This window comes from Sabethes cyaneus, chromosome 1, assembly GCF_943734655.1.
Source record: "Sabethes cyaneus chromosome 1, idSabCyanKW18_F2, whole genome shotgun sequence".
Lineage (NCBI taxonomy): Eukaryota > Metazoa > Arthropoda > Insecta > Diptera > Culicidae > Sabethes > Sabethes cyaneus.
In genome coordinates this window covers 173690244-173714520 of record NC_071353.1, presented here as the reverse complement: position 1 = coordinate 173714520, position 24277 = coordinate 173690244, and the positions used below count along the sequence as shown (strand labels likewise).

At 43.2% G+C, this 24277-nt stretch overlaps 1 protein-coding gene across 1 annotated transcript in view; it reads right to left on the bottom strand.

Moving 5' to 3' along the window:
* LOC128743508 (frizzled-3) overlaps nucleotides 1–24277 on the bottom strand; it is a 46871-nt gene that overhangs the window by 8169 nt on the left and 14425 nt on the right. The gene's annotated exons all lie outside the window — the stretch shown is intronic.

Genomic DNA, 24277 nt, shown 5'->3' with positions numbered 1-24277 from the left:
ACGGTAGAAAACTAAGTCGTACACAGTTGGCCCCGCAGGGGACACCAGCTGACGGTCCGAATTTCTCTCCGTCGGAGATTCGATTTCAAATCAACCAGCCAGCTAGCTGGTCAGCTAGCGTGATCGGGTATAAATCAATCCTCCCCCTTTATTTTCGTTGTTTGTGTCTTGCGTTGTTCGGAGCATGTGAGAGCGTGCATTTCTTCGGATCAATGCGTTTTCCCTCTTCTGCTTCTGCTCTAAAGTGTCAGGGAAACCATAAATGAAACGGTCCAGTAAGTGCTCCCGGAAGGCATCGGCTCGGCGGAAAGTGAGCCCGGTTGGGAGACGCACACGGGAACGATGGTGGAACGACGAACAAATAGCAGCCAAGAAGAAAACGTAGCTGGGGCGGAAAAGATCTGAACAAAGATGAAAGGAACCGCCGTCCGAACGGCGACCGCAGTCTGATGGGGCTATAACACTTTAACTTTTGCCTTCTCGGTTCTACGCTTTCCTACTCACTCACTCACTCACTCACTCACTCACTCATTCACTCTTTCACTCAGAGTCAGAGTAGGTAAAGCAAAGTGCAGTTGGTTCGAGACCTGATATGCATGCCTCCTGCCCGTATCATATAATAATAATTACATTATTATAATGTATCATCCAGCGAACCGAAGCGTTCCCTTGCAAGCAAGCAAGCAGATATCATGGGCGGCCAGACCATGTAATAACCCTCCTCTCTCCGGAATGGATACATCCATTCGATACTTATCTTTATTCCATCAAGTCTGGCTGGCTGTACTAAACCGTGTACTAAAACTACGCGATCAGCAGAACAACCGTTTGACCTCTGGCTACGGACGGACGGACGGAGGCCGAATGGACGCGTCGTCGTTCGTCGACGATCACGTTTTGCTTTTGCAACAACCGAACCGGTGCGCCCTGGATCCGTTCGACAAACCGGAGCAATTTAATTGATTACAGTGTGCGTCTTGCGGCTAATTGTCCCCGAGCCCCCGGTCAAGCAGGTGTCCGTCATACGTGATCTTCCCATCGTTTCGCTGCTCGCCGCCCAGTTATTTAATAACACATTTCCTCGATTCAGCAGGGCTTCGAACACACCACCACCGTAGAGCGTAGCGATCGAGGCAATTATTGTTCCTTTTGCAAAGAGACAAAGCCTTCTCCGGCATTTTGCTTCAATTTTGCTAGAATCGGAAATGCCTTTCTCTGTTTTGACCCTACACACGAACACATAGCGACGGCAGCAACAACAGCAGTCCGAGTCCCCTGCCGAACCGAATGCGTTTGGGTAATTATTTTTCGGTGAATTTTCTCATGAGCTTTTAGCCAGAGGAAGGTAGAAATTCCAAGAATGCCACCTCGCGGAGAAGAAATCCACTCAGACCAGACCAGAGACCGGGCGTTGATGGCGAATGGCAGCGGGACGGCAAGGAAGGAAGGTAAAAAAGGTCCGTCAAATTCTTAGCCATCATTAGCCTCGCAATTTGTGCGGCACGCCTAACACACCCCGACCCGATTGAGATCGGAAAGAAAATATCATTTCGATAGTCGGTTGGTTCAGCGATCGTCTTACCCTCTGGTCTGGTACGGAAGACCCTCCTGTCAGTTGATAACCAACGGATGACGGTCGGTGGCGGTGCTCGGTGGTTTCGCGATGCGATGGCGACTGACCGCAATATTAAAAGCTAATTTCACCTCCCGACCGCCCTTCGATGTTGGCCGGCTGCTGCTCTCCTGCGACGACGGATCGGATGGAGCGAAGCTGATCGACATAACAAATTCGTTCCACATTCACGGACTTTCTGCCGATGGAGAGTTTTCACCTTTCTGCTGGCTGGCTGGCTGGCTGGCTGGCTGAGGTTGCGCCTCTGCCTCTGTGTACACCGCCCGGTTCGACAACACCGTGGATAATCCGTCCGCTCCGGACTCTGCGGTTGCTTACGGGTTCGACGGAAAGAGAACTTACGGTTTGAAGATTTCGATTTTCTGTGATTCGACATGATCCGCGAACAGAGCGCATTTCAAGCCGGCATCGGCACAGCATCCGAATCCGATCCCCGACCGTTAGTTAGTTGTTCGGGTTTGAACCGTGCCCGAACCGAGCCCGAACCGAACGGAAAGAACGCGGACTAATCAACCGAATTTGTGCGCGAAAGGTCTATTGAGAAACTACCTACAAACAAACAAACTAACGAAAAACAAAACAATACCAGAACCAATCATTGCACGCAATTGCGATTTATGCAAATCGGAAGCGACGGATTCGTTCTACACCGTTTGACTTGTGGAATGTTCTGCAAGTAGGTTGAATTCGAATTTTGCAACCAGCACAGCAAATTTCGTCCAATTCAATCCCCATGACTGCTGTCCCCGTCTCGAATTCCGGTTGATGTCTGTTAAAAATGGCGAACTCTATTTGATTACTGACCGGCTAACCGACGATAAATTTTTCTGTTAGAAAATATAGACATAGTTTCTTCGGCAAAGTTGTAAATAATGTAAAAACAAGCAACTTTGCTGAAGAAATAAAGTTTCTATCTCTATCCAGTGCTGAACTATGGAGCATATTCTTTGAAACTTCTTCAAAAATTAGTTTTTCATAGTTTTAAAATTAACTTTTGTTGGTTGCATTTTATAGGAACACATTGTTCTAAGTAATGTTAGAAGCACTCAAAACACACGTTTTTGCTGAAGAAAGCAAATCTCTTGGACCTTTACCTGCTAAGTTATCACATATTCAAGCTTTAAATTTCCATAGATTCACAGAGCCTGTGGGGCAAGTAGATTTATGAAATCAATGCTTCACCTTAAAGCTTAGGTCGAGTACTACAAACTTGTACACTGAAGTCGCTGTTACGCGGTTTTTTTACGGGACTATTTTTATGCGAATTTCAGAATTTACGCGGTTTTTTACTGCGAATTTCGAAATTTACGCGTTTTTTACGCGATTTTCGGAATTTACGTGGTTTTTTTTTACGCGAATTTCGGAATTTACGCGTTTTTTACGCGATTTTCGGAATATACGCGGTTTTTTTATGCGAATTTCGGAATTTACGCGGATGTGCTCAAAACGTCTGTTTTTTCGCGTAGTGTTTAAATCCACAAAGTTTTGTTTTACGCGAAATTTTGGAGTTTACGCGGTTTTTTAACGCGGTTTTTTACGCGATTTTCGGAATTTACGCGGTTTTTTACGCGATTTTCGGAATTTATGCGGTTTTTTTACGCGAATTTCAAAATTTACGAGGTTTTTCTTTACGCGATTTTCGGAATTTACGCGTTTTTTACGCGATTTTCGGAATTTACGTGGTTTTTCTTTACGCGAATTTCGGAAGTTACGCGAGTTTCGGAATTTACGCGGTTTTTTTACGCGAATTTCGGAATTCACGGGTTTTTTTTTACGCGATTTTTGGAATTTACGCGGTTTTTTTTACGCGATTTTCGGAATTTACGCTGTTTTTTACACGAATTTCAGAATTTACGCGAGTTTCGGAATTTACGCGGTTTTTTACGCGAATTTCGGAATTTACGGGTTTTCTTTACGCGATTTTTGGAAATTACGCGGTTTTTTACGCGATTTTCGGAATTTATGCGGTTTTTTTACGCGAATTTCAAAATTTACGAGGTTTTTCTTTACGCGATTTTCGGAATTTACGCGTTTTTTACGCGATTTTCGGAATTTACGTGGTTTTTCTTTACGCGAATTTCGGAAGTTACGCGATTTTTCTCTACGCGATTTTCGGAATTTACGCGGTTTTTTACGCGAGTTTCGGAATTTACGGGTTTTCTTTACGCGATTTTTGGAAATTACGCGGTTTTTTTTACGCGATTTTCGGAATTTACGCTGTTTTTTTACACGAATTTACGCGGTTTTTTACGCGAATCTCGGAATTTACGGGGTTTTTTTACGCGATTTTTGGAATTTACGCGGTTTTTTTACGCGATTTTCGGAATTTACGCTGTTTTTTTACACGAATTTCAGAATTTACGCGGTTTTTACGCGAGTTTCGGAATTTACGCGGATGTGCTCAAAACGTCTATTTTTTCGCGTAGTGTTTAAATTCACAAAGTTTTTTTTACGCGCAATTTTTTTTTTTACGCGTATTTCGGAATTTACGCGCCTTTTCTTACGCGAATTTCGAAATTTACGCGGTTTTTTTTACGCGATTTTCGGAATATACGCGGTTTTGATTTACGCGGGACGTATCCTTCGCGTAAAAAGCAACTTGAGTGTATATGTGCCACTTGTGTCCAATCACCTAAATGAGAGTACGCCAAGCCGACATTTTATGCGTTTTGCGTTCGCTAAAGCCTCGATACACGTCCTCTTTTTTGTGTTAGTAGATAGACACCTGGTTTCTTTGGCAAAGTTGTAGAAAATATAAAAGCAGACAACTTTGCTAAAAAACGGCATTTTTATCTCCATCGAGTGCAAAGATATAGAGCATTTTCTTTGGAAATTTTGTCAGCCCCATGTTGAATTTCGTTAAATTTTGAAACTGACAAAATCGGGAATTTTTTTTTCAAAATTTAAGACTGAAGACCTTACAATATCGAAGACTTTTACTAAAAATTTAAATTTAAACCCTCAATTGGTTGACCTAAAGCTCAATCAACTGGGCACAGCACTCTTACTCTGGTCCAGAACCTTTTTTTGTGCGGAAAAACTTGGTTTTAGGTTTATGGAACCTATGGAAGAGTTTCTAAAAGTTAAAAGTTCTATCGTCCAGCGGAATTGAAATTTTGCTTAATTTTGCTTAAAAGTGCAATACAAAATTTATTCTTCTTTCAATATTTCAATACATCACGTTGATGTGTTCTGCAAAGTTCTACAGCATATTATTACAAGAAATTTTGCAGAAGACAGTAACCTTCTATCTCTTCAGCAAAGATAGATAAATCCTATTTTTGAATCGTTAAAACTAATTTTTCTATTTTAGCTGTTTTTGTAGTTGTTGTATGACTGTTTTCTGTTTTACAAAGTTGCACAAATAGTAAAAATATACGACATTGCCGAATATAGTACCTCTATCTTTACTTGTTTAGGAACTGTAGAACTTTTACTGTGAAAATACCCTAATTTTACGCCGAATTACTCGCAAGAAGGCATCATTTTAATCAACACTCCTTAGGGAATCAGAATAGTTTTATGTAGACCGAAAAGTTTTAAAAAACACGTTTAAAAGCACAAAAGTTAAACAAAATTTATAGGCTGACAAAATCGGGATAAAAAGCTGATAAAATCGGGGGTAGACAAAATCGGGAGCTGAAAAAATCGGAACATTACTGTGCTTTAAAAATAAGTTAGCTTATGTTGGTTGCATTTTACGAAAATAAACGGTTCTAGGCGAATATTGAAAGACTCAAAACACATGTTTTTACAGAAGGTTGTAAATCTCTAGGACCTTTCCGTACAAAGTACAAAGATGCAGATGAAGAGAAGTTAAAACGACGATCAAGAAGACTCCATCACACCAAAAATGCTGCAGAAAACGATTAAAAAGGCAACAAATTACTAAAAATATGCAACAAAAATAAAGACGAAAGGCGCATGATAAAAGATCAAGAACGAAAGTCGAAATTGAGCGTCCAGAACGCGAATGGTCAATTCTCAAATGTATCATGAACTGATTTGATTAAAAAAAAAAGTACACTGAAGTCGCTTTTTAGGTGAATTTCGGAATTTACTCGGTTTGATGAGTTCTGTCTGCTCTGAGTTTATATTGACCCTGAGCCTGAAGTGTGAAAAAGGATGTTTTGACACGATACTTGGGAAATAAGCGTGGATAGCGTGTAACTGGTCGGTTGACAGAGTGTGGATGCCCGCGGAAAGGCAGTTCAATGAGTGGCCAATAATGAATGTTTTTTTTTTTAATGCAAATTTTGGAATTTACGCAGTTTTAATTTACGCGGGACGTATCCCTTGCGACTTTACGACTTGAATGTATTAATTTCCTTCAAATACAATCAAGAACAATAGGCATTGTTCTACAAACAGGTTGAATAATGATCACAAGTCTAGGCAGAATAAAGCGATATTATTGGATGATAGCATAAATCAAAATTAATTTACGTTCTTCGGTGATAAAAACTACCGGTTTTTCTTTAGCAAAGTCTGGCAACACTGATGGGAAGAAGTGTGTGTCGACCGACACTCAAAGAGTTCAAAGCTCGATTCCGCCGATTTTTTTTGCCTTGAAAATTTTAAATACCTAAACGAATTTCAAGTTGACTTGAATTGAAAATAAAAATTAAGGAAACGGAAGCCGGGTAGAAGAAGAAAAACTGTTCGAAACTGTTGCGACGACGATGATCTTGGTCTTGATCTTCTCCTGTGTGGGAGCGGACGATTGCTACTGAAGGGTCCCACTGGAACTGGACTGGGCCGCTCTGTAGTACCAGGCCAGTCCAGTGCGGTGGGCTTTATCCGAGTGAACGTAATAAAATCATTAGCATCGATGTGCAAGTTGCCTTTTTCCGAACGGGGTACAAAGCCACCGCCGACTTGCCGTCACCGGCCACCACGCTCTGCTGGTCCCCCGGTCGCCGCTGCTGCTGAGTCAAGCCGTGCCGATCCGAGTTTTATTGCGATGTGAAATTATGAGGCTAATTTTACGACAACCATTAGATGCAAGCCGATGCAAGCAAGCAAGCAAGCAATGTAAGTCGGCGGAGAGTCGGCGGCGAGTTTACTCGGTTTCGTGTGCCCTTAGCACAAACCTGCTAGATTTCACATGTCGCCGAGTGATGAAACATGCGCCCGGTTGGAATAGTTGTGGAAAGACGTCATTTTTTACGATCCGATGTTGACACTCTTCGCTGCTGGGTGAAACAGTTAGCTCACCGACTTGGAACCGACTTGCATCTGGAACGGATTGCAAGCGTAAACTGACAGCATTGTTCCCCCCCCCCTCCCCGGTTCGTGAGATGTTGAAGGTGTGTTCGAAGGTACCCACGATAGCAATCAGAAAGCAAAAGATCATGTTGGCTGGCTTCATCAATTGGCCCGAGGAGGCCGGCTCATCACTGCCGCGGATTTCGTGTCGAATCGGTAATGTAAACGACCAATTATTGCCGACACATATATGCGATGGCGATGGCGACGGCGGCCGTGCAGAGATGTTTCATTTTTCGGAGTCTCTCACACGGTGTGTTCAACCCAGGATGACGCTCAGCTCATGTTCATGGTGCACCAGGCCGGCCGGCCGCCCCGAAACACCTAAATCTCGCACGTCACGCTGCCGCTGGCCGCTACCTTTCCACCCTGCGGCGGTTTCAAATGGATTCTCGTCGTAAGCTCCTTTCGGGCTGGCAAGGAAACGGGCTGAAATGGCTTTTTTTCTTCTTCTGCAGGACGCATGTCGTGATCGAGCCGTTTTGAGACGGCTTACCAGCACCACCGCACCGCACCGGTTAGCTAGCTAGCGGACAGCTCCGGAGATTCGAGCCAAAGCGCCCCGAAAAGCTGCTGCTCCGCGGGTATGATGTATGTAATCAAGCCCGTTCGTGCATAATTACGACTAATTCCTTTTGATTATTATTATACTCGACCCGCCTCGGATCGGCCAGAGGAAAGGGCCCTGAACTGAACGTTCGTTTCGATTTTTTTTCCTTTCTTTTGCTTTGCTCGTCTCTTCGGGGCTTCGTTAGTTACTTTCGTATGGACCTTCTCTTTTCCGACGATTTGTTCCTCCTCCTCCTCCGCCTCCTCGCTTGTGTGCTCTTCGTACATCAAATTGTATATCCCCATTTTTGAAGCATTAGGAAGCATCCACCTATCAGCCGTTGCGATCGTTCAAAGGCAATTCAACCGCCGCTGTCAACCGGACTGCTCCCGCAACGGGAACGGTAATAAATCCGCGCCTTCTACGAAGAAACCATAAAAGCATAATGGCAAATTAATGGATATCATCGCCATTATTCATTATCATCGGCCATTATCATCATCATCAGCAGCATCATCATCTCCCTGATCGTCGTCGCGTCCGTCGCCAGTGGTCGTCACCGCGCTCAGCAGCTCACTCACTATCGCACCGGGGGGATTGGGCCGGATCGAGTGACCGTCGATCACGTTCGGCGCAATAATCGAAGACGAGGCGAGAGATGCGGATGGCACAGAAAAAAAGCAATAATCATAGGCGATTGTCAGACATTGATACACTCTCTGTTGGTGGCTCTGCTGCTGGCCGGCTGACAGCCTGCTGGTTCGATTCGATTTTGGGATAATTCTACGGCACAACAACCACAAAAGCACTTAGTCCATGGCGTGGCCGTCCGGTCCGGCGTGTGTGTCAGTTCGTAGCTGCCGACTTGTGCTGCTTGTGCCAGAGTGCGGGTGCGGGTGCGGGTGGGTGGGGTAAGCAATTGATATCCCACTTCTGCCCGTTTCGGTGGCTAGACAGCCAGTGGCCAGCCCACCGTCAGTCCCAGGGTGGATGGCGCAACAAGGGGAGCCAATGAGTCAATGGTTCATTTGTGGCTTGTAACCCAGGAATGTCAAGCGATGTGTGACGCTACAACGAAAAATATGTTCAATGCGCGTGGAATTTTAGCATAAACTTCAGATTCGATGGAAATAACCGTTGTTAACCTACAATCAGGGCTGATCATACTCGTTTTGCTCCGGTATTACTTACTTGACCGCCTTATTTAAGGTAAATTTCAAAAAGTTATTTATAGGACACTTGTAGAGTTAATTATTATCTACAATATTGCTTAATTAGGTTTTGTTCTATCATTTACTTTTACGATTTATTGAAGTTTTTGGAGCGTCTTAATGGAATACGAAACCTGTAATTTAGTAAAAAGAAAACTTTTCCAATTAAATTCTACTATCTATATTTATTCGCGATAGATACGTATGTCGCCTACGACTTGCAGGCTTCGTCAGTGTCTGTTAGTTCGATACTCCTATTGGTGCACGAGGAGTGCTTTTTGAAAGTGTTGAGAGAATATAAACCAATCTTTCTAGAGAAAGCTCAGATTTTCGTTACCCAATCACTTCTGAACGTTGGAACTTCCTACGATAAAACTAAACCTTGACGTAGTGTACGGCTTTTTACCTGATTCACAATAATAATATTTCTAGCGGTCGGTTTTTGGGGGTTTGGCAACGGATTCCCGTTACAGTTACTGCCCAATAGCTCTTTGGTCTCGAAGGTTGGGTGGCAGGTGCGACTCTATATTTTGAAGCTTCTGTCGACTACCGCGAACGTCCAGGTCGTGCTGCGCTCAATTTACTTTGTAGACCAATCTTGGGCAGTGCATAAATGTCTTTCTATTGGTTTGTTTGTAGCTGCTTGTGTTGGAAAATTGATAGTAGGCGCGCGGTTGAGGACCGGTGTTAGGCGGTGCTGACGGATCCTCCACTTCTTCATTATACTACATTTTACAACTCAAGTAGTACAAAATGTCCAGGGCATAGCACATTTACAAATTCGATCTATTATTTTTCTTCTCATCATCATCATCATTATATTTAAAATATGACAATCCTGCATGTGGCAGAGAGATCTCAGAGTCAATTCATGGAGCCGCGCAGGGCCGGAACGCCTCCGCCTGCGGGCATAGACGTTTCGGCTATGCCTGGGACTCTATCTGTGTTTTATTGGGCGATATTGCCTGTCTCGTCAGGTAGAACTGATGTTAGAGGTCTCCCTGACACCTTCTTGACATCACAAAAGGGCCCGGCGCAGAGTTTTATAACACGCATCTCCAACCAAGGAGGGGATCTAATTATAAACGAGCGCGAGGTGGTCGACAGATGGAAGCAGTTCTTCGATGAGCAGCTCAACGGCAAGATAATAGAGGGAGACGCAACGGAAGTTAGTCTAGGAGTGCCTATCAAACGATAACAGCGTGCCGGCTTCCGATCTCGAAAAAATCCGACGAGAAATCGAACAGCTGAAGATTAATAGAGCCGCCGGAAAAGACCGTTCCACGGCAGAACTCTACAAAAATGGCCACAAACTGCTAGGATCGGAACTTTACTGGATAATTTTTAGCATTAGAAAAGGAGAAACTGCCGGAGGTGTGGTTGCAAGATGTGGTTTGTTCCATCTACAGAAAGACTGATCGGCTGGTCAACGCCGCCCGCAATATGCTCTCCCAGATTTTGTTATCCAATGGCAAGCGAATTCGTGCGGCAGTATCAGGTGGGCTTTATGGGAGCCCCTACTACTACTGATCAAAATCCTCCAGAAATGTCGGTCATATTTTCGCATCATCACCACGCATCATATTTTCGTGGATTTCAGGGAAGCATATGATACAGTCGGCCGCAAACAGCTGTGGTAGATAATTCATGAGTACGGTTTTCCAGACAACGTGAAAAAGGAACGAAACTGGCGCTCTATAGAGCATTAATCTTCCCGGTATGGCCCTGTATGGACATGAATAATGGACGCTACAGGGAGCTGAGCGTCGAGTGCTTAGGGTTTTTGAGTTCTGCGATCAATACTTGGTGACGAATTGGAAAACGTAGTATGGCCTGTATCCTGTATCAAGTATACAAATATACTGATATAGTGAGGTAGTATATCGTGACAGGCTGCGCCACTATAGGCCAGAAATTAAAATTTCGAGACAAAAATATTTGCGGGTCAACGGCATGTCTCAGCTCAATGTGGTCTTCGGCAACTTTTTGAATGAAAATCTAAGCGTTACTTAAACAACAATTTAAGTAATAACTTTTTGGGTAAACTTTTTTTCACCTTTCCGGTTTCAAAATATTAGATAAACCAATTTCAAGTATTTTTTCTGAAGATATAAAACTTCTACCTATTACCCATTTTCAGCAATAGACCTTTGTTTATAAACGACCCTCAAATCACATTTCTTCTTGTAACATGTTTATTTCAACAGACACCTCAATGTGATGTTCTATAAAATATTTTGCACATAAAAGAGGAATATTTTTGCTGAAGACTGTTTTGCTTTATATGCATTAATTCCTAAGATATAACTGATTTTAGGTTAAAAACCGTCTGATGAAAAATGCGAATATCTTTGCCATCTGCAATTAGTTTGCATACCAATTTGTAGGGAATTGTTAAAGTTATCTGCTCAATTGTGTATTTCAGAGAATACCTGGGAATACCTGGGAGTAGTGAGGATTTTTTTCAAACATTTTATAACTTAATAAATGTGCGTCCTAGCGTCAAACAGTCTTCACAAAAAATATGTATTCCAACGTACTGAATAACTTTGTAGAACATTTGAAAGCAATAAAATAAACGTGTGCAAGGTTATTGAGTGTAATTGATTTTTAAGTGCTCTTTTTTAACACATCATTATATTTCGCAACCGGTAAGAGATAGATAGTTACTGTATTCAGGAAAATTGCTTATTTTAGTATGTTCTACAACTTTTGGAGAAAAAAACATTTTTTTTGAAATTATTTTAGAAAACAAAAGTTTGTATCACCCTAATAGATGAATTCATGGTCACCGTAATAGTGCAGAAAGATGCGCTATATTTTATTATTTTACTTCTCCGAAGACGGTTTCAACCTAAAATCAGTTATATCTTATTAATTAATGCAGAAAAGGCAAAACAGTCTTCAGCAAAAATAGTCCTCTTTAATGTGTAAAATGTTGTCTAGAACATCACATTGAGCTGTCTGTTGAAATAAACATGTTACAAGAAGAAATGTGATTTGAGGGTTCGTTTATAAACAAAGGTCTATTGCTGAAAATGGACAAAAGGTAGAAGTTTCACATGTTCAGAAAAAATACTTGAAATTGGTTTATCTTTAATATTTTGAAACCTAAAAGGTGAAAAAAAAAATTTACTCAAAAAGTTATTACTTAAATTGTTGTTAAAGTTAAATTGGTGTTCAAAATATGCATCATTTTTTCATTCAAAAAGTTACCCAAGACCACATTAAGCTGAGACATGCCGTTTGAACGCAAATATATTTGCGTTGAAATTTTAATTTCTGGCCCATAGTGGGCGGTGGCTAGGCTGGGCACGTGGCCAGAATGCCCGACGAAAGAGCAGTCAAAAGCAGGTGGAGTTCTTCTCTTTTTAATTCACTTTTTATTACAGTAAAGCCTCTTTACTGGGTTCATTTCTTTCTCTCAAAAGTACTCTATAAGATACCTCTTAAAGAATAGAGTAGTACTTTTCGAGATATTACTCGTAATATAATTTCCCGTAAAGTTTATGAAAATTCGTACATACGAGCATCCATAGATCCATTGAAAACGGATAAATCCGAAGCTCTGGCATCGCTGATGTGCTCACGGCCCAGAATGTGGATCACAATTGTCAATGCATGGTCGGTGACAAAAACGTGGTGCACATTTTCACCGCGATCCGTCCATTCCGTTCCATTCAGTCGATTTTTATTTTTTTTATGGCTTGTCCTCGCAATCATGCTGCCTACATGCTGTGGCTTCTGTTGAAAGGCTGCACGCTGGTTCGGCTCTGGCTGAGCCGTGTGCTGTCATCGTCGCTCTGTCGGACCGGTCGGTACATCGACAGGCCCAGCATCTCTGCACAATGATGATGAAGTATGACGATGTGATCATCATCTTTCTTTGCTGCGACCGCTTTTGTTACGGTTGAACCTTTTTTTTTACTCTACTTGCTTGTGTCCCATTCCACACGGGTTCAGGCTTTTATGCACTCAGGATTCGGTACCTTTTGAGTTGCTTTCGGATGACAGCCTTTTCCGGACCGCAGAACCGTCTGTTGTCGTCGCGCTGCAACGGATCCTGGCTATTTCGGATTTAAACCATATCTATATGACTAATTGTGGTTCATTGTCCTGCGGATCGGGGAATGTCGACTGTGTGCGGGCTCTGCCCGCTGTCAACCACTAGTCGAAGGTTGGTACGTATCTCCGAGGGGAAAAAAACATTCAAGTGTACTGCCTGCGATGCCCTCCGAAAATAAAGCTAATTTCGTAATTAGCTGCTTATCTGATGGGTGATGCATTTTTCTGTTTTCGACAAACCGCTTAAACCCAGCGCATAAGGTTGAAGAAGAAAAACCTTTTAAAGCCATTAAACCCGCTTATCCTAAACATAACGAGCCACTTTAGCGTACGGAGTCATTCCGCAGCAACGGATCGTCGTCGCCCGGTCCGGTCCCCCAACCCAACCCGAGCCGAATGGACACCTCTCCACTCCGGCTGGCTGTTTCGGCGGCTGTGCATCGGGAAATTGATTACTTCAATCCCATCAGTTTCGGCGGTCTTATCTCGAGGAGTCGTGCAGGCTTTTCATTCGAAAAAGACACAACCAACGAAGCACAAGAGAGTCGGAATTAATTCAAGAACGGCTTATCTTTCGCGCTCTCTTCTCCACCTCCGTTCCAATTAAAACACTTGACTCTCGACTCTATCGGTTTGGTATTGATCCTCTTCCACTTCGGAGGAACTTCGCGCGTTTCAATTTATTGCCACCGAGTCGTTATCGGGCTGGGATTTGAATTCCAATTTATTTTCATTAGTGACTAATTTTTAATTGATTTCCGCCGAACGTACTTTCGGCGAGGCGAGGTGCGAGATGCCGACAGAGATTAGAAGCTAAGTGTTGGCTACCGGACTGGAACGCACATTCTGAGAGTGTCTTTCCTCCTGTCGTGGTTTCTGTTTCGAATGCTCCACAAGCAGCACACAACGGCTAGCTGGTACCGTGGCGAATCGTCTATTCATCTTCTCGATACATACTGGACGGACCACCGCCCGCGAACCTTCCTTCAGCCGTTCCTTCCTCTCCGGCACAGCTCGAACCCAAGCAACAACAGGGGGAAAAAAAGCTAAATAAAGCTTGAAGCGTTGATAATTTTTGAAAAATAAAATCATCCTTTGTTCGGCCCTCCGGCATCAGACGTGCTTTTATCTCCATCTTCCATTTGATTCTTTGCCTTCTTCTACGATGAACCGCGATGCGCAACGCAACCGGCTTAGTTCGGGCGGGAAAAGGTATTGTGATTTTCGAAATTAGTAAATCGAACAAATTTTTCACCCTTTCTCGATGAGATGCGCGCGCGGCTCTATTGATGGAATACAGCTGTCCAAAAGGATTCTTGCTTGATACCAGTCGAGTCGAGTCGATGAACCAGAACAGAAAAAAAACGCCGAACACCACCTCTTCCCATTTCATTATTACGATACCTCGATTCGAACTCCTCGCGATCGCGAGAGAGTCGGACTGGTTTTATTATCTTCCTTTTCCCCCTGCCGATATGCTTCTTTTTTGTTTTTGCCTCAATTCTTGGCTTTTTTTTTTTTGTACGAAAAATATAATACACTAATATATGCTTTCGGTTAAATAACACTCCCGGACTGGAAGACGCGGATCATCGGAGGACGTGCCAGTGCCAGAGCCAGGGTACCGGCACTCTGATGGTTGGCTGGCTGACTGGCACCGGCACTGGGGCACCGGGAAAACGGCCCGCGCAAAGTAGAATGCTTTTTAATGTGTCTTAATATCCATCTCGGTGAGCGCGGCCGGTGAACGAAAACGTAAAATTAAGTCGATGCCGCTGGCAGCCAAACGGGCACAGGCGCAGCAGCAGCAGCGCAGACACGGAATCAAGCGGAAGGGATCTGCCGGTGTGCGGGGAGAGGGCGGGCATTGGCAGAGGAAACGTGCAGGCAAAATGTGAGCTCGTCGGCACGGCCGGCACTACGAACGACGACGACGGCGAACAACTCAACGGACGGATCAGGCAAGCAAGGCAGTCAGTGAGTAAGCGCAGGCAGGCAAAGAAAAACTCCATGCAGTAAGGAATGCTTCTGTTCCTGTTGCTGCTGGCTTGGCATGGTCGGGGAGGGCAAGTGGAAACGGGACCGGAGCGGTTCGGTTTGATGATGGGTAGCAAAAAATGGCTGGTTGTATCGGTAGGTCTTGACTGTTTGATGTTTTTGTAAGAGTCTGCTGCATAAAACTAGTGCATATTAGCGATGTAAACAAACGTTAAAATTTTCCAAGCAATTTTCTCCTCAACTTAACATATGACAAGGAAAAACAGCAAACACGAAGATATCACACGGTATCAGCCACTACCAAATTAACCGTAATCAACGACGTCGACCGTTCATTCCAGATCCAGCGTAATTTTTCCTCATGCTCTTGCGATTCGTTTAACAAGAAATTGTTTCGCTTGTCCTAAATCAGTCATCCGGAATCCACGACGCCAATTGTGCTCTAACGGAAGCTGGATGAATAATAAAAAAAGTTCATCAACGTAAACTACAATTATCAACACCTTTTCTATCTGCAGCAGCTCTTGTGCGGAAGAATCACGTTTTGATAGACATTATCCACAGCTCGTTTTAGTGCTGCATCTAGTTTAATGTGCCACACCTGACTGGCTCCCGTGGACTAGAAGTCCATAAAATGCTTGGTTTTTTTTTCAATCAACATACTCCGCAGTTAATTTTAGCAAAACTTTCGAAGAACTGGCAATTTAAGCCTACTTAAACGGCAATGCCGTTAGCTAGTTACATATCTGGCTAGTGTTGACCCATTTTCAAGAACGTTTTATACTCTTCCGTTGGAGATAATTCTTCACTTCTAACGCTGCAGAACAGTGAAACAAAATTTTTGGTTCAAGACTATTCCCGCCATGACCACTTTTTTTGGAATCCATTGAGCGTCAGTTACTGGACACGTTCCGGGAGCACAACTTGCAGACTCATCATCTGTTTGTGGACTTGGAGGCGGCGTACGATTCAGTCAAACGAAATGAGCTTTGGTAGACAATGCTAGAACATGGTTTTCCGAAGAAACTAATTACGCTGACTCGTGCGACGCTGGGTGGGTCAAAATAATACGTAAGAATAGCGGATGAGACCTAAGCTGCTTTCGAGAAGTTGAATGGACTGAAGTAAGAAGATGCAGTCTCTAACCTGCTATTCAACATTTCCTTGGTAGGTGTAGTACGAAGAGCAAACGTAGAAGGGAACGGGACTTTCATCACGAAATTTGGCATGCCTCTTGGTGCAGTGGAAGAGACTTTTAGGCTTCTTAAACGAAAAGCAGCGAAATTAGGACTTATCAATACAACGCTGGATGCTAAAGAAGCTGGTCGACGGATGCTTGGGGTTTTTGAGCGTAACATTCTGCAATCAATACCTGGTGGCAAAATGGAAAACGGAGTGTGGCACAAACGCACGGACCACCAGCTGTATCAAGTATACAAATATGCTGTTATAGAGAAAGTAGTACAATGTGGTAGGCTGCGGTGGGCTGGGCACGTGGCCAGAATGCCCGATGAAAGAGCAGCCAAAACTATTTTCAGCAGAGAACCAGCAAGAGGTCGTAGACATCGGGGCAGACCACGCTCCCGATGAATGTGTGCTGTCGAGGACGACGCACGGTCAGCTGATGTTCGAGGGGACAGGAATACAACTGGCTATAACTTTTTCTTAACTGGGTAGAAACTAATCAAATTTGGCCCAGTGTATTGTTTACATCCTGTGAATTTTGTAGTCATGCGTTTTGTTTTGGGCAATGTGGAAGTAAGGTGAAAAAAAGTTATACGCTCATATCGAAAATCCGGAGCTATCCCATCATGCTTTGAAAAACAAAAACTGAAGATCTGCCTTTAAACCATCTCAAGAGTGTTGAGATGGGAAAACACCAGGAAAACGGAGGTAACGGTCCAAGCTAATTTTACCCGAAATCTCAACATTTCAACAGGTCTAGGCAAAACAACCCAAACCACGATGAAAGCCAACAAAACTGTTGCCAGAACCCGCGCTAGAAAGCTCTGCACGGAGATGTTGATCAGATACGGCTGCTGTGTGTGATGGATGACGAAACACACGTCAAAGCTGACTTCTTACAAATCCTAGTGCAGGAGTTTTACACCGAAAAAGATAAGTTCCAAATGTGCGATCGTTGCAAACAGAAGAGCATGTCGAAACTCGCGTCGAAATATCTCATTTGGCAAGCTACCTGTGCACCGTGAAGCAAGCGACGTGAAATTGTCGTGACAAAAGTTACTGCCATTTACAAGACTGAGTGCCTTTAAAAAGCGTCTTTGTTATTGAAAATGGGACTGTTATGCGAGTAGCGGCAGTATATTTGTTTAAAAAAAGTAATATCGGGAAATAAAGGTTGTGAAAAATTGATGATGTCAAGTCAAGTGTTCTAAAATAGGGGAGCCATAAAATCATTAACACTTGTAGTGGTTTTATTATAGTTTTAAGCATCTCTTGAAAGTCACTATAAGTAGATATCGACAAAAATTTTAAGTTTCAAGAGGACCTTTGAACATATTTTGGAGCAAATTCTTTAGTGTGGGTCTCTCGAATTTTATGAGAGCTTTATGGTGGTTCAATTGCAGTGCTGAAAACTTCTTCAAGTGCATGAATTTTTGAAGTGTTGGGCCAAAAAAACGCACTTCTCATGTTCAGAGAGTTGGTAACTTGCACCCAAAGATGAACTAACACTGCAAGACCACTGCTTCTTTCTTTTTAGAATTCACGAAATATTAGAATCGTTTTGAATTTCCGGACAGATACGATTGCGTATGTTCTCTTACCGTTGGTACAGAAATCTGTTGAGTTTCTTGTATTCGTAACTCACACGGTTGAACTACTGTTTTGGTATGATGAGAATGATTCCGACATTATCTTCGCAGAGCTCTAGCGCTCAGACGTTTTAGTCTGCTGGGAGATGCAGTAGAACGGGAGTCGACCAGAAATGTTCAATCACTTGACGTAATCCTGTAGGAGTCGAAGCTGATGCAGATTATAGTCTCCAAACTGGAGAACCTAGTCGCTGGGTTCCAAGGTGGAGACAACATCACCGATAGAGTTCACGTCATGAATGCTGCTAACATCGTTACGATAATCGGGGGATTAATAGATCATATCCACACTCGCAATTCTACGAGGCGTAACGATTTTAACTCTTAGCTGCTGTACACTATCGGAAACAGACGAGTTCGAGGGGTTAAGATCGACGCGATGGACAGCAGAATGTTTTGCTGTCCATCGCGTCGATCTTAACCCCTCGAACTCGTCTGTTTCCGATAGTGTATTTTTCAAGCCATATTTCGGTCAACACAATAACATCGTAGTTGCTCTCGCTTGTATCCAGAAAGGATGGTTCTCCTTTGTCCGTAATCTTCGTACGTTTTGGTAGTAAAGGCACGTGGGATGGTTATCGCTCACGTTGCTGGTAGGTTGCAACAGGAAGATATCGCTTCGAACAAAAAAAAAACACTTCCCAAAGCGAAGACGAGCTATCACGACGGTGCCTGGCTAAGATTTATACCTGCCATAAGTTGGATTCCGAAAGTTCTGTTTCCCATGCCCACACACACAGGACCGGGGACAGACACAACAGTCGCAGCAATAATCCCAAACCGTTAGCCACAAACTCTGTTCCTCTAGTATAAAATACGAAAACATCAACGATGTGTCAAGTGCTGTTTATTTCGAATTCATACTTGTGACACTGTGTTTTTCAATTTTTCAATTTGCTCCAGGCTCTGGCGTCCATTTTAACAGATTCGTTGTTCAGGCTAGAATGTTCTTGCCTAAGCGTAAGTTTTCTTTCACAAGAATATACGGTTTTAAGAGAATTTTATAGCAGCATTTTAACTTGCAAAAGATAGTCATATATCTTTGTCAAGACTATTGTCAAGTTTTAAGGAAACAATTATACTTTGTTTTCTAACGGGAATCAAATATTCCTAAAAACCGCTTATAAGATGAATTACGTTTATTGAAAATACAGTTTCATGGGTATTTCTTCAATCATACTTCAGAACTGTTATTCAAATAAAACAAAATTCACTTGAGCAATCCCATTCAAAACTGGCACACTCGACAGTGCTCTGATAAAATTACTATAAGAAATTAGTACCACATTGCTATTGGAATGCTACTCGGGGGTATTTCATCGTTCCCATAAAGTTGTGCTCGGAGGTGAAATTATTTAGCAGGTCAAGTAAAAGAGCAAATTTCATCATTTATGTTCTCTGTTCACAAGAACGGTTGCTAGGCAGCAGGTTAGAGGCATCACCTCCTTATGCTGTTGTTCATAAGTTCTACTCATGTAAGAATTATATTTCAACTGCTCAGCATGAGGATTCTATGTGGTTTATTTGCCACAATTTTGAACGAGTTTGAATCACTCTGAGCTCGCATAATGGACAATGGACAACGATGGACAAGTTGTTGCTATCTGCTCTGAACTCACTGGGTGGAAAATCGGACCTTCTTGTTCGGAAGTGTTTACGAATGTTTCCGGCGTCTCTCAGGGGAGCAATCTGGGACCCCTTTTGTTTTCGCTATATATCAAGCAATTTTTTGTTATACACTGCCATCTGAATGCCGACTGTTTTACGCCGGGGACGACGTCAAAGTATATAACATCGTCAACAGTCAACAGTTAGGATTACTCGCAACTTAATGTAAACCGCATGCAGAGTTGGTGCACCCGGCATTTTTTGACACTAAGCATCAACAAATGCAATGTGATAAAACCTTTCATCGCGGAAAAATGCATCTGGACACATGCTTAGCGATTTTGGGAGTCATTGGGAGATTTCCCCTGGTCTCCAAGTTTTGCCTAACTTTTTCCATAATCGACACTCTGAGTGATAAATGAGTAATGGGAAGTTTCTAGTGAGCAGTCAGATGTAAGTAGTACAATGTTACTCAAATTCACAATCGACCTCCGGTCTTATTGTCCCGTGTCCATTCAGCTAGGGAAACTCCGGTGTCATCGCTATACGGTTCAAAACTAATCAGTTCTCATCAGGGCAACCAATAGTAGTAATTGAAGACTTGACCCTTCTTTATCGACAGACTCCACAGCCGGCTGTTAGAGTACAGGACAATTACGGCGCTAGTTCGTACAGGTGGCGACTGGATTGTTAGACCAGCATCGTACCGAAACTCGATTCTGAAGTTACATATATTGAAATTCAAACAAAGACCCTCAGATTCAGCAGTTGGAGACAAATTGTTTTACATTCCTAGTCCTTCTACTTTTTCACTAACACTGCACTACTGTATCGTCTAGAAAACCAAATTAGGTGGACTAAATTGCTTACTCAGCAGTCGTTGATTTTAGACTATTTACGTGTTAGCAACAAAATCTTAATTTAGGATGCCGCTTTTTTGGCATAAGCTATTTGAGGGTGACCTTTAAATTAACCAAGATCCAGAAAATATCTTCAAAACGAAACAAGATAGAGCAATATTCACTTCAGCAATTTTATTGCTTGAAGTATTTTGAGTAATATTGCAGAAGACAAAATCCCTCTATCTTAAACCGTTTCCATATTAGGGCGTTTTTCCTGAATCAAGTTGGGGTGACTATGCTATTTTGCGTTTTTTCTCCATAACTTTTTTATTTTGCATTTCTCGCAAAACACTTCTTTAGATGACAGAATCAAAACAGAATTAAAATCGGTTGATTGCGTTTAAAGCAACGTAGTTTTCTGTATATAATATCAACAAATTGGACAGACAATTTTGAGAGGGAATTGGAGAAAACTCAAAATGTGAAAAAAACAATAAAAGCGGTTTTGCGCGCTTATGACTCAGTCATTCCTCAATAGATTCTGGAGATATTGGTATCAATCGAATGGAAATTTTTCTAACCGACTTTTACAACACAGTTTCACAGATTTCACAAATTGTATGTTTCTCTAAGAGTTTTTAAATAATTGAAAAATGTTAGGCATTGTACTTTGATGGAATTGAATCCACAACCGTTTCTGATTCTTGTCAGTTGTTTGCAAAATTTCTCTGGTACGTAGCTTTGACTCACTATTGAACTCTTAGTCATTTCTTAACGCATCATTTTCAACACATCGTGTGAACAAGATATATTCTCGAATGTTTGGAAGCAGTGCAACTAGTTACCAGTATATTAAACAGACGACCGTTATAACGTTATATATCTTCAGCATTACATATCTTCTGCTGAGCTTGGTTCTATGCCTGGTCGTTCTGTTTGTATGAATTTATCAAAATTTACCTCGATCTATAGCTCACAGATAGAGCATAACAAGCAAGTGGACGTAATTTACACAGATTTAGGCAGCTTTTGAAATCTACTGTGCAAACTTTCCCTACATGAAACATGGTTCCTATATTGCGTCGCAATTCTCCAATATCTCTAGTGTCCCGCAAGGCAGAAATATGGGACCCTTACTGTTTCCGCTATCCTTCAATAACGTTACTGAGATGTTAGATATCGATTACAAACTAACGAAATGTTTGCATGAAAATTAATTTCATGCAAACGCCACTGCCATTGCAGACATCGCAGCCGGCTTTTGGAGTACAGGACAATAACGAGGCTAGCGCAACGATTCTTCTGACTTTATCTAGCATAGGCTGACCAGACTTCCCGGATTTGGATAGCTTGTGCCGGATTATCAAGCGTCCCGGAAAGTGTCCCACATTGCTTAATTTCTTTATTGTGCCAGATGTCATCAGCACAGAATCGGGCTAGCTCAGTTTTGAGCAGTTGTCTCCATTCAGTTAGATTTTGAGTCAGCCGTCGCCAATTTCTCAGGCGTCGTAGAAGTCGCAAGTCGTATTCGACCTGGTCGAGCCATCTTGCACGTTAAGCCTCTCTATTCCTGGTACATGTGAGGTTGTTGAAGAGAACCGTTTTTGTCGCACTTTCGTCCGACATCCATTGTCTAGCGACTTTCGCCAGATGTACGATGGGAGTCTTTCCAAACAGTGTCTGTAGCTCGTGTTTCATACGCCTCCGCCACTCTCCGCTTTTAACTTGTAACCCCGCCAAATATCGTCTGTAGTACCTTCTGCTCGAACATGACAAGGGCGTATATTTCCTCCGTGAGTAGCGTCACAACTTCAAGTTCATAAAGAACTAATGATCTAATAAAAATTTGTAGATTATCAGCTTCGTACGACCTGCTTCTTAATCGTAGCAATATGAGCCGGATTTCCCGCTTGAATGCGCCACACTCAGAAGCGTATCTTCACTGAGGAAGCCCACCTTCGTGAGACGGTATTTACTCGGGAATATCCTGTAAGCAATTCTAGCATTACGCTTAGTTCTTTTTTATTAAAACTAAGCAGGCTTTTCTTACCGCTAGTTATAATCAACTTTTTTGATTGCCGTAATTCAGATGCGGCAAACCAATTTCCCTTTATAGTGTTAATTTCCCACTCTTTGTATTTGATTTTCAGGCCACTTGATGAGACCCCGCAAAATGATTCTGAACCAATAAGGTTAGTGGATAAATCTTTTCTTGCTAATGTATCAGTTTTCTCGTTTCCTTCTACCCCGGAGTGTCCTGGAACCCAGAACAAATTTTATTAATCCCCTATGGATCCCCTTACTAGTGTCACCGGTCGCGCGGTCACCAGCGCTTCTAAATCACGAATTCATCTATCACTCCTAATTCGTCGACGTCAACGGTTACCATCCATGGCAGACGCCCGTTTGTCTCCTTTGAGCCTCTTCTTTTCATGTTTAGCCCAATCCTCCTAGGTGCCGCTTTCCGTCTGGCCTCCGCCGTCCGGCATTCATCCAGAAAAAAATCTGGTCACCTAATCTAGCAGCACCGCCCGGCCGAGATTCAAACATACGACGACTGGATTGTTAGAACAGTGTCGTATCTCGATTTTGTCATTGAAGTTATATCGAAATTCATACACACCCCTGCTACTAAGCACGAATCCTTCTACTTTTTCAATGACACTGGATTTTGCTCCAAAGAGCTATGATATAGGACTACGTCCTATGGCGCTTTTCTGATCGAATTTTGATATTCGGAGGATGAAGAACATTGAACACTCCGGATAATCGAGTCGGACATGTATTCAGTAAAACAAAACCATCGAGAGTGTCAAGGCAACTCTTCTTCGGATATACCGTTCATTGGTATTAACCTTTCTTCACGAGCACAATGCCGAATGCAGTAGGTTATTGTTTGAAAACGGAACAAATTACACGTCATGGATTGTCGAAAAAAAATCGGCCGCCATCAGTGGTTGACAAGTCGGAAGTCCGACTGACCAGACCAGAGCAGAAGGTTCTCCCGAACCTAACCAACCCAACCGACGACTCAACCCACCGGACCAGACCGGACCGGACCGAACCGGACAACCTACCGCACCGATCAAATAAAATCGAATAATTACAGGGCGGCCCCCGTAACTCGGAAATCGAATTGCACCGGCCGGGGCCTTCATTATCCGTCGGAGAGCGCAGTCAGTCCCGGACAGCGGGAGCAATTAAGCACTCTTTTCGACGCGAGAACGAACTGGGCAACCTGTTGTTGCTATTGTTGTTGTTGTTGCTGCAGACAGCGCAAATCGTATCAGATTTTCCCCCTGTACCCGTACCCGTCGTTGCTTCTTCTGCTCCTAGCACAAAGCAGATTGCCTGCGGATGTACCTTCACCCAAAAACCCACCACCCTCTTTGCGAACCCCTCTGTCTGCGTCGCTGCGCAATCGGTGAGAATTACGTCCGCCATTAAACTGCCGGGATTAAAACAAATAATCAAAAGTTACAGGCTGTACCGAGACCGAGAGAGAGCATGGTAATCCGGCGTGCACAGCCGGCAGCTTAATTTAATAACATAAACTACACACTCTTTCATGTGCGCTTTGTACGAGCCGTCGCCGTCGTCGTCGCTAGCTAGCTAGTGTAGTCGTCGTCCTCGCCGTCGTCGTCGACCCCACACTGCCTGACTGAGCCTGATCGTCGAGTCGGTCGGAGCAGCCAGCCGTTTCGTGCAGGCAATCAGGCTGGCAGCAACAATTCCATCAAAATAAAGGGGGAGTATGTGCTGTGCGATGGCAGCAGAGCATCGACAGGCGAGGAACGTGGATAGAAGGCTTTGATCTTTGCCGACTCTTTCGGCCGACACACAAAAACCGTTCCGGCGAGCAGCGATGGCGGCGGTGATCGTATTCTCGCTTACGGCCGCCACCACCAGTGCCGCTCTGCGGCCCCAAAATGTACCAATCGAAAGATAAATAATCGAAATTAGCTTTAATAGTTCGGCGTTAAGTTATGAAAATGAAATTAATTTTTTCAAAGGCACACACCGTGGTGGTGTGAAGCACGGTAGAGCAGATTGCGGGGAAATCGTGTAATTGCCGAAATTACTCGCCAGCTACATGCACCGGGCGCGTAGGCCGGTGGCAGGCAGGTTCGATCCAGTCCGGTTTTTCTTTCCGATCCATAATCGGAAACCTTTGCAGCACAGCGCGAAGCGGGGATTGAAATAAAACATTTGTAAAAATTAAACCTTTCTGTCATATTTAAATCAAATTAAGATTTACATGCCAGTTT